Consider the following 10822-nt stretch of genomic DNA (forward strand, 5'->3'; position numbering starts at 1 on the left):
CTGAGTGCTGGGGTTAAAGGCGTGTGCCACCACGCCGGGCTAAAATACCTTTTCTTGCAGTCTTGTTTATATCATTCGTTTAGTACATGCTTTCTGCTAAAAGTCCAGAACGGACAAGATATCCCGCTTCCTAACTGCGAACACACCCCCGGTCAGCACTGTGAGAGTCAGCACTGTGCCGAGTTTCCTCGCAAGGTCGAGTGTTCTAAGGGTTTCCAGTGTGGGGCGTCATGTGACTATTCACAGACAGGCCAAAGGGTCTTCCGATGGGCGCCTCAGCCCGGTGCACCCCTGGTCCCGTCCTGGGGCCCCCGATCTCTCACTGCACTCCTCTGTGGGCGCCCACAGTTAAAACGCTGTCCGCCACCAGCTGTTGGGTGTTGTTTTCCACCGGAAAGAAAAAAAAAAAAAAAAAAAAAGGAGCCTGGGGCCAGCGAGAGGGATGTGGGCGTGCATTTTTCTTGGAATCCAAAGGGTAATGGAAAAAAAAAAAAATCTATCAAAAAATGTTTCCAAGTGTCCTGATGCGACTTGATGTGCTGGGGTGGGCTGGACTTTGGGGGGAGCTCCCCTTTTCTGAAGACAAGGGGAGGGGGGAATAGAGTGAGGACGGAGGGACCCAGAGACGAGAGAGGGGGCTGTGATCGCAATATATAAATCATATACATTGTAAGGTAAATATATAAATTAAAAATAAAATTAAAAAAAAAAATGTCCCCAGTGAAAAGTTGGGGGCGGGGGTTGAGCTCCGGCTTTTTTTTTTTTTTTTTTAATTAGATTTTGTAACACGAGAAAGTCAGGAGGATTGCGTTCTGGAGCCAAGTTTACCCAGAGGAAAAAAGCTTTCAGTACATGACGGAGGAGAGAGGGACAGAGGGAAAAGAGGAGAGGAACGGGGTAAGGGGGAGGGGAGAAGGGGAGAGCGAGAGGAAAAGGGAAAGAGGTTTAAATACCAGCCGGCTGTTGCCGGCAGCTTCCAGGAAAACCCGAGGTGACTCCTTGAGCTCCGTGTCCCAGAGGACGTTTCCTGTTCGGCCTCTGGAAGTTCCAGCCAAAAGTTACAAAACATCCTTTTCCCTGTGCCCAAGTCTGCTGGAGGAGGGAGAACCTGCCAGCCAGTCCTCGAAGCAGCAGGTGGGGCGAAGCAGGGCCGCTGTGGACAGGTAGGAGCCCTCGTGGGCTGGTGGGCGTGAAACTGGGTCCTTCCGCTTCCCCCTGGGCTGTTTCCCTGAAGACGGCGACAGGAAGGCAACCTGGGGAAAGGTGACAACGTTTTCCAAACGCTGTTTGCGTGGAAAATGTTAATGGCCAAAGTCTAGGAAATGAAGCTGTGTAAACTGAGGCAGTCTCCTCTGATTCCTGATGCCTGTTATTAAAAAAGCATGAGGCTGGTCAAGCAATCTTCTCTGCAGGAGGTTTATTAGGAGGGTATAGAGGGAGGGGGAAGCAGGACATGAAGAGAGAGAGAGAAAAGGGAAGGGGTGCACCAAGAGAGTGGGAGAAGAGCAAGAGGAGAGTAAGAGAGAGACCACGTGTCCGGGTTGGCCCTTTAAGGCCATCATGTTGCCACCTGGCTGGCAACACATGATGACATCACAGGTTGCTGGGTAACCCAGGAGCAGGTTGTGTTCCAAAATACTAACATTCCTCCCTTTTTCTATAATTAAAAAATGGGGAGCTTGGGCTGATTTTATAAGGTAAGTTAAAGTATATAAATTTAGGCTCATTGGAAGCAGCTCTTGGTTGTCATGCAAGGGGTTGAGAGAGAGAAGAATTGTAGCAACAAAATGGTCAGATTGAAAGGTCAAGAGTAAGGGAAGCCTCTGCCCTGGAAAATCTAGGGTAGAAGGTTGTCAATAGAGAGAGTTGCCAGCCATGCAAGGCAGCAGGTAGGGACTGGGGAATGCTGGGAGAACCTGGAGCCGCCTGTCCTGGTCCTGAAGCACACCACTTCAGCCTTTTGTTAACAACAATGGAATAACGGGTGTACATTCTCTTCTGGCTACTTCCTGCTGACACTGGGGGCGCTGCAGGGAGGTCAAAAGGCTGAAATGTTAGCCAAGTCCAGGAAGAACAGGCTGCCTTGATGCTTTCCAGGGTCTGCAAGAACATCCATGGCTGGGAGGAAAGGTTCAGATCCAGCTTGTTGGAAGTCTGTGAGGTCAGAGTTGAACACCTGCAGCTTGTTCAACCTGCAGCTCGAAAGAGTCCCACCTTTTAAGATAGGCAATAAGTGCAGTACTTATCCAGAGTCCAGTTGACCTGAGAGGTGGATTTAGGTGGACTTTCTGCAGCTTACAAGAATTACTTTTAAGTTTTAAGAAGGAGATAAAACTTTAGACATGTTAGTATCACAATTGTACTCTGCATCGTAGAAAAAGGCAGTAGACATACATATTTGTGTTAATAGCATAAGTATTTTTTTAAGGTGAGCTCTGAAAAGGCAAAAGCCTTTTATGCAGTAAAAGGAAAACTTACTTGATCTTAACTTTTAGTATAAGCATACATATTATGGAGCCTTACAATCTTGAGCTTAGAACCATAATAGTACGTGGTATAGTGGAATGTTTTTGTATCAGAGTCAGATTAATAAATTAGAGCCCTACTGATAAAGGTCAAAATAACAGTAGCATAACAACAGGAGGAAATATTAAGCCTTTTTATCTATTTAAGATACCTTAAATCACCTTGGACCTTATAACTTTTATAACTTGCATTTACCAACCTTAAAACATTTTCTTAGACCCTCAAACATTTATAAGTTGCATTACCAACCTTAAGACACATTTTTAGACTCTTAAACATGTATAACTTGTATTTATCAACCTAAAACACTTTTAAAGATTCTCAAATATGTATAACTTGTATTTATTAACCTTAAGACATCTCTCAAATATGTTTTTTGAGAGGGACCGTTGTATTTAGTTATTTACCATGAGACATAGTTGAAACTGCTATGAACAATTATTGTTCTTTAGCTAAAGGGATGGTAAAAGGTTTCATTTAGGCCTGTTTCTTGAGTCTGGACTGTGTCTAGGCCTGAAAATAGCAGCTCTAGGACTTGGGTTTAAGGCCTGGTCTCCTGCATATGGAGAGAACTGGGAAGACACCTAAGTCTCTGTCTAGGCCTGAAAATAGCAGCTCTAGGACTTAGGCTTAAGGCCTGTTCTCCTGCATATGAAGAGAACTGGGAAGGCACCTGAAGTCTCCCAACACAGAAGTTGGCAATATGTCCGTGCAACTTCATTCTGCTCAGTGCTGGGCAAGAGCTGTGGAGGTTGCTGTGTCAAGGAGCCATTCGTCCTCCGCCAGGCCAACAAGCTAGAAGGCTGAAAGTGTCTGTGCTGGAAGGCTCTTGTGCTGGTTGAACCTCCACGGCTGGGCACAGAGGACAAGCCTGCTTGGGAGCATTTTGACCAGAGGCCAGTCTGCCAGCAGCCAGCTGTGGCATGTTGCATCAGCAGCGGGACCAGCATCCACTTGGCTGCATTTGAAAACGTCACCTGTCGGAATGGACTTTTGGCTATGCAAACCTCTTGCCTTTTTGCGGGAATGCCAGCAGCTTCGGAACACAGCTAAGGCCTAGAGCCCGCCGGGGTGGCTCTTATTTCTACCAACTCCCATATGGTGTCTCAAGGACCATCCTCAGCTGTTTATTAAAAATTGCAGTGAGACCATGTTTGCATCTGTAGGACTATAAATATGTATCTTATGAAATGACTATTAACTTGCATTTGTTAACCATTAAATATTAGAACTTTAGGTTTTGTCCTTGCTAAGTTAGAACCTTAAAAGTCGTGAATATAATTTATTAAAGTGAGAGCATAAGAGTTTTTGTATGATTTAATATGTAAAAGTTTATAGCTTATAATACTCTTAAACCCAAGTCCTAGAGCTGCTATACTACAGATTAATAACATCATTTTTAGAGAACAAGACCAAGCTTATATTAACCTTTTGATAGCAAGGATACAGCAAATTGAGCCAGTTTTAATATAAATACATTTTTTAAATTAATAGATCTTAATTTAGAATATTGGTAAACAACTTGTACATAATAACGAACCCTTGAGTTATAAGTTTAAAACCAACAATTTAGCAGAACAGTATAAACCAAATTTAAAATTAACCAAGTATATTTTAACCCTTTGATAGTAGAGATGCAGTAAATTGACCCAGTTCCCCCCTCCACTCCAGTACCTGACTTGGCAAAAAGCAGGTTCAGAGAAGTGACTGGCTAGAAAGGGCACTCATGGCTGTTCCCCTAGTGCCTGGACCTTGTGTGTTTCTGGCCGGAAGATGCTCCTTTTCCGCCCACCTGTGGTCCCAGGTCAGCTGGTTGGTCCTTCAGGGCTGTGTCTGTGGCACCGTCTGAAGCATCTATCGTTCAGTCACATGCCTATGGGTAGCCCGTGCCTTATTAGTGACGCTCATTCAGCAGGCTGTGGCCATAGCCCCGTCTTGGTCATAGCTGCAGACACTGAACTGCCTCGGCGAGCTCAAGGCGCATTCTCCCAAAGCTGAGGAGGGTAGGAAGCCTTTCAAATGCCCTTCTCTGGAGTCCTTCAGCACTGTCACCCCTTGACACACATTTTCCCCGTTAGCTACATGTCACCTTGTCGTGTTCTCTGAAGGCTTAACTGAATAACAAAAGGAACCGAGCTAAACAGTCAGAACCTACCAATTGGTTATCAGGAAGTGCCAAGTGACTCCTGACGCCACCTTTGCCATTTTCTAGATGACAATCAGGCTGGCGGCACAGTAGAGGGCAGCGGGAGGGCTGTGAGCCACCTGGCTTTCATGGTCAGACTGCTGAGTTCAGAAACTAGGAGGGCAGGGCTTTGAACCTGGCTCCTGGCTCTGGACATTTAATTGCCCTCTGCCTGTCCCTCCTCTCTAACCTTGGCTCTGCCCCCTAGAGGTGCTAGGAGGGGCATTTTTATTGTAATACATCATTTTACTGTAGAGCGGGTTGAACAGTGGGAATGTGCCCTGCCCGAGTGTCACAGTGTGCAGGGTCACCGTGGAGGGCTCCAGCAGTCACCCCCAGCGCCGAAGCCCGAGTTCTGTAGAAAGTGCCTTGCTAGGGTCAGCTGTGAGCGCGCACTTGCCAGCAGAGCGTGACCAGAGCTGACAACTTACACCAAGCTCCAGGGCGGGCTCCACACTCCATGCGTGTGCGACCTCTGTCATGATGCAAGGATGCTTGCTGTTCTTCGCAGTGATTTCTTGGGGGAGGAGTTCAACATGGAGGCCGAGGCGTCTTGGTGCCTGGTAACCTCCTCCTCTGAGTTGCAGCCCAGAAGCTGCGCCTTTATCTGGCTTGAAGGAAAGGTTCCCTGTTGAACGGAAGTTTTAGCCATTACAGAACTGTTGACCTGGGGCACATGGTGCTTTGCCTGGGCTGGAGAAGGCTGCTCTCAAAGAGCTGGTTTTCAGAGTTGCAATCACACACAAGGGTCAGTTCATACAGCCTTCACCAAGGTCCCGAGAGGCATATGCTGCCTCTGCCGCTGAGACTGGGGGAGGCCTTCCATGACAGGCTCAAGAGCACTCAGCGTGGAATTGGAGCCCCATGCCGTGAGTCTGAGCCCAAGGGCCTGTCTGACAGAGGTAAGAAGGAGACTGTGCTAGCAGAGGAGGGCCCTGAGGAAAGGCTGGGCTGAGCTGGTCCAGTTGAGCGGCCAAGACAGAATGTTCTATGGAAGGTAGCACACCCTGACACGGGTGGAGTTAGGACTGTGTTTTGAACTTGGGATCCTGTATCTTTGGAGTGCTAAGATTGTAGGGGTCAGCACTGTGCCATGCTGATTCCCTGGTGAATATTTATCTACAAAATGCTCCCACTCACCCCACCCCACCCTTGCATGCGTGTGTGTGTGTGTGTGTGTGTGTGTGGTGTGTTGTGTTTTCTTTCCCTTTTCCCCAGTGAGTAAATGCTATTAGCAATAGCACTTGTATTTTTAGAAGAATGACTTTAAGATTTCAAGCTGAGATATAAAATTTCAAGAGCTATATGTAGGTTTTTTTGTTTGTTTGTTTGTGAAGAGTTTTTATTTGTTTGTTTGGTTTGGTTTTTCCAGACAGGGTTTCTCTGTGTGGCCTTGGCTGTCCTAGACTCACTTTGTAGACCAGGCTGGCCTTGAACTCACAGAGATCCACCTGCCTCTGCCTCCCCGAGTGCTGGGGTTACAGGCGTGCATCATTGTGCCTGGTTTATATAGCTTATTTTTAAAGAGACAAGGCAGCTCATGATTTATAAAATAATTTTGTTGTGCTTTTTGAAAACCAAATTGATCAGCATCTCGTAGTTCTGGACTAAGCTTAGATTGATCTTGAAACTAGTCTGCCTCCATTTAACAGCTTCCCGGGAAGTACAAGTTGGTGAAGAAGAAATCCTCAACCAGCATTTGCTGTGCGCGTTCTGTGAGGCAGGCCTCTGTGAGATGCTTCTGTGCCCTCTCCCAAGAGGTGGGTGGCTGTTTCCTCAGTTTGCAAATGAGGGCGGCAAGGTTCTGATCCCAGCACTCAGGGAGGCAGAGGCAGGCAGATCGCTGTGAGTTCAATGCCAGCCTCGTCTATAAAGCAACTCCAGGACAGCCAAGGCTATACAGGGAAACTCTGTCTCAATAAATAAATAAATACATAAATACATACATACATACATACATACATACATACATACATACATAAAAATGAGGTACCACACGGCATATAGTGCTGGAGTTGGGGTTCTCATTCAGTGTTAATGAGGAATGGATATTTCCATCAGACATTAGAGTTCTGCTAAGTTCCACCTGACCTGCTTGAATACATCTCCCTCCATCTGAGGCGTATTGATCATGAAAGCTGATGGAGAGTGCCAGGGGCCAGAGGGCGCTAAGGGCACCTGACAGGAGACTCATGATGTCATTGCACCGGAACATAGAAACTACCAGGAGGCCTGGGTGCAGCTATGAGGCATGTGGTCTTCTTAATTCCCAATGGTCTGTATCTCATGCTCTCCCCCTCCCTTCTTCTGGAGGACCCTGGTTACTCTTATGCGGTGGTTTGAATGTCCACCATAAGCTCAGGCCTTTGACTGCTTGGGTCTCCAGTTGGGGATGCTGTTTAGAGAGGTTATGGGCAGGTGCTGCCTTGCTGGAGGAAGTTTGTCACTGAGGGAGGGCTTTTAGCTTTAAGGTTTTGCCCTGCTTCCGGTTAGCTCGTTAAAGATGTTATGCCTCAGCTTCCTGCTCCTGCAGCCGTGGCTGCTGCTGCTGGCTGCCATGCCTCCCACCGTGGTGGACTTTCGTCCTGGAACGGTAAGCCAAAATAACCTTTCTTCTGTGACCAACAAAAGGTGACTGATAGACTGTGACAAAGCGAAGAAGGTCGCGGCTGAGCCTCACACCCTCTAAATCCCAAATCCCGAATTAGTTCCTTTTACTTTCAGAACCATCCTTGCTCTTCCCTCCCTCCCTCCCTCCCCACGTCCTTCCCTTCCATGCCAGAGTGTGTCCATAGCAACAGCCAAAATGTTTTGCTAGAAACACGATGACAATAGAATCTAGAAATCAGCAATAAGGAGGAGGTTTGTTTGTTTTAATCATTTTCTTTTGATTTGCCTGCATGTATATTGTGCACTATGAGCAAGATTATTGGATTTCCTAGAATTGGAGTTATAGAGGGTTGTGAGCTGCCATGTGGGTGCTGGGCACCAAACCTGGGCCCTCTGGAGGTGCAGCCACTGCTCTTAACCACTGAGCATCTCTTCAGCCTGGGAGATGAGTTTTTAAGGATTTGGGAGTATAGTCCCCTTTGGCTTTCCTTTCTCCTCTGTAAACACAAGATAAAGTAATACACATATGGGACTCATAAGTAAACGGGGGAGATCCTAATTTATAGACTGATAGTAAGGGGGAGGAAGAGAGGAAATTTATTGTTTATTAAAGTCTAGCTGAGATACATGGAGATCAGAACTGAGGGGAACACCTTTCTAGTTTTTCATCTTCAGCCATGGAAGGGCCAAGAAACAAGAAAGAGACTTCCTTCCTTGGCTTTGTCCTTTAGTCTTGGAGGCCTCAAAGGAGCACAAGCAGACGGAAACAGTTGAAAACCAGAGCAGAAGAGCATGTGGCAGGAACGGAGGAGTCTGTATGTTTGTTGTCAGTGTAGGGCCCTTGGAATTTTCCAGAGTTTGACTTTCTGGCTAATCATTACTAGCTCCATAATTGCTGGCAGCTAGCCCTTTGCTCAGCCTGCTGGATTTGCCAGCCACTTGCCCAGCCGCCCGAGGACTGCGCCAGCTGCAGCCAGCTGCTGAGGTCTTCTCAGACTAGAGAAGCCTGAGGAACAAGCGAGCCTGCTGGTTGCCTGCTCCCACCCAGCTGCCGGATGAGTTTTACTCTTCCAGATTGTCTTATTCTGTGTCCTGGAAGGAGCTCTCCAGAGCCTGCAGAACTCACATGGGCACGGAATACTCATCTCCTGGAATGGCTCAAGAGCCAACCACCGTTGCCCTAGCTACCACAGATGCCAGGCATGTAAGGAAGAAAGGCCTGGGCATATTTATCAAGCAGGAAGCTGTCACATCTCAAGGCTCACACCAGCCCAGTCCGGAAAAGCCTTTAGGTGCTTCTGGAATCATACCTACTGGAGCTGAAATAGGTCTGAGAAGCTATGTTAAATTCTGTCCACTAAGACTTAGCTCATGGACGGTACCTATAGGAAGTCAGAGAGAGGAAAGGTAGCAGATGGGACATATTCTTCTGGCTCTTCTCCTGGGATGCCATGGCATGTCCACTGAGTGACAGCTGAGTGAGGCCGGGCCTTCTGTCTTAGTTATCTTTACTATTACTGTGAAGAGGCATCATGACCATGGCAGTTTAACTGAGGCTTACTTACAGTTTCAGAGGGGTAGTTCATTATCCCAGCAGGGAGCATGGCAGCACACAGGCCACACACCGTGCTGGAGAAGTAGCTGAGGGTTCTGGATCTGGATCTGCAGGCAGCAGGAAGAGAGAGACACTGGGCCTGGCCTGGGCTTTTGAAACCCCAAAGCCCACCTCCCAGAGACACACTTCCCTCCAACAAGGCCACCCCTCCTGATGCTTCTTAAGTAGTGCCCCTCCCTGATGGCCAAGCATTCAAAAATCTGAGTGGCTGGGGGCCGTTGCTATCTACACCAGCGTAACCTCTCCATTCGTTTCTGTTCTCCCCACCTCATAGGCTTAGGGCAGCGACAGGGACCCCACTCACTTTCCACTTTCTCTTCTGTTCTCCCCAATCAATACCTCATCAATCTCTCAGACTGAAGAGTTTTACTTGCCGGAATCCTGACCAGTATGTATGTTCCAGGGCTTTGCTTGTTAGAGAAAGTCCTTCTTGTGGGTTTTTCCCTCCCCCTCCAGTTCTCCTCCCATCTAACCAGCTACACGATCCATTTTGCTTTGTTTTCTTCTTTTCTTAGAACTTGACAGCTCTCTGTGGCTCCCCAGTGTGTCCTAAGATCAAGCATTAAGGCCCCTGACCTCCAAGGCGATCTTAAACTTTGTTGCCCTTTGAAGATTTGCATGTGTTTCCACAGCGTTTTTTTGTTTTTTTGTTTTTTGTTTTTTTTTTTTTTTTTCCAGCTTGTTTAGTCCAGAGGAAGAACAGTAGCTCTGTCTGGTCCCACCTCACCACCACACACACACTGCTGGTTTGTTTGTTTGTTTGTTTGTTTAGATTTTTTTTAAGCTACCGCAAATGCTGATTTTACATCCAAAAGCTCATAGGAACCTCTGGGTCCTTGATCACTTACTGGGTTCATTGTGTGCTTGTTATTTTCCAGTGGGTGACTGAGTTACAACTGTTGTTACTGTAGAAACAAAATCTGTGACAGAATTAGAACTAGAAAAACCATTAGTTTTTTATCCTTTTGGGGGGTGGGGAGTCGGGAAAGGATTCCAGACAGGGTTCTCTATGTAGCCCTAGCTATCCTGGAACTTGCTCTATAGACCAAGCTGGCCTGGAACTTAAAGATCCATCTGCCTCTGCCTCCTGAGTGCTTGGCCTAAAGGCGTGAGTCACTGTGGCTGGTTTTATAGCTGTGGCTATAAAGAGCTGTGGTTCTTTCATATCTCATGTCCATCTCCTGCAATTTTTTTAAGGTGAAAACTCTTTATATATGGGTTTTTTTTTTTTTCATTTTTTTAACGTAGGAGTGCTCTGTCTGCACGTACATTTATGTGTCAGAAGAGGCATCAGTTCTCTTTGTAGATGGTCATGACCTACCATGTGGTTGCTGGGAATTGAACTTAAGACCTCTAGAAGAGCAGCCAGTGTTCGTAATCACTGAGCCATCTCACCAGCCCCTTAAGGTGCAAACTCTTAAATGTTTCTGAAGAAGGGGGGGGGGTCCTGGACCATGAAGGAGGTGGTTTAGTTAATTATGTGATCTGTGCTACGTGACTGCGGTCAGGCTGTCTGCAATCAAGTGTCTCCAATTCCCGGATGTTGGTGGTAGGAGACTGGGTCTGTTCTTGCCCTGCTCACAGCCCTCTCTGCTTAGGACCTGATTACTTAGAGCCAGATTCTCTAAAAACCCCTCTGACCAGGGAACAATCCCACCAAATTCCAACTTAATTAACTAATGATGGTATTGAGTGTGGTGACTGTTTACTTAGAGGTGTGTGGGTGACCTCGAAACAGCTGCATCCTTCCAAAGTCCCACCCCATTGTAGACGATAGCCTCAGGAAAACTGCACCTTGGGGTCCCCCTTGTACTTATCTTCCACTTTCTTCTTCTTCTTCTTCTTCTTCTTCTTCTTCTTCTTCTTCTTCTTCTTCTTCTTCTTCT

At 46.9% G+C, this 10822-nt stretch overlaps 1 protein-coding gene across 1 annotated transcript in view; it reads left to right on the forward strand.

Annotated features, from left to right (window-relative positions):
• The first annotated feature begins 1142 nt into the window (after window positions 1-1142).
• The window catches only part of Tacc1 (transforming acidic coiled-coil containing protein 1), a 105842-nt gene continuing 96162 nt past the window's right edge, over window positions 1143-10822 (forward strand). The window contains exon 1 of the mRNA XM_055593301.1: window positions 1143-1163. The gene's annotated coding sequence lies outside the window, so the exon portion shown is untranslated. The remainder of the gene's footprint in view (window positions 1164-10822) is intronic.

This window comes from Psammomys obesus, unplaced genomic scaffold, assembly GCF_907164565.1.
Source record: "Psammomys obesus unplaced genomic scaffold, mPsaObe1.curated_primary_1811, whole genome shotgun sequence".
NCBI lineage: Eukaryota > Metazoa > Chordata > Mammalia > Rodentia > Muridae > Psammomys > Psammomys obesus.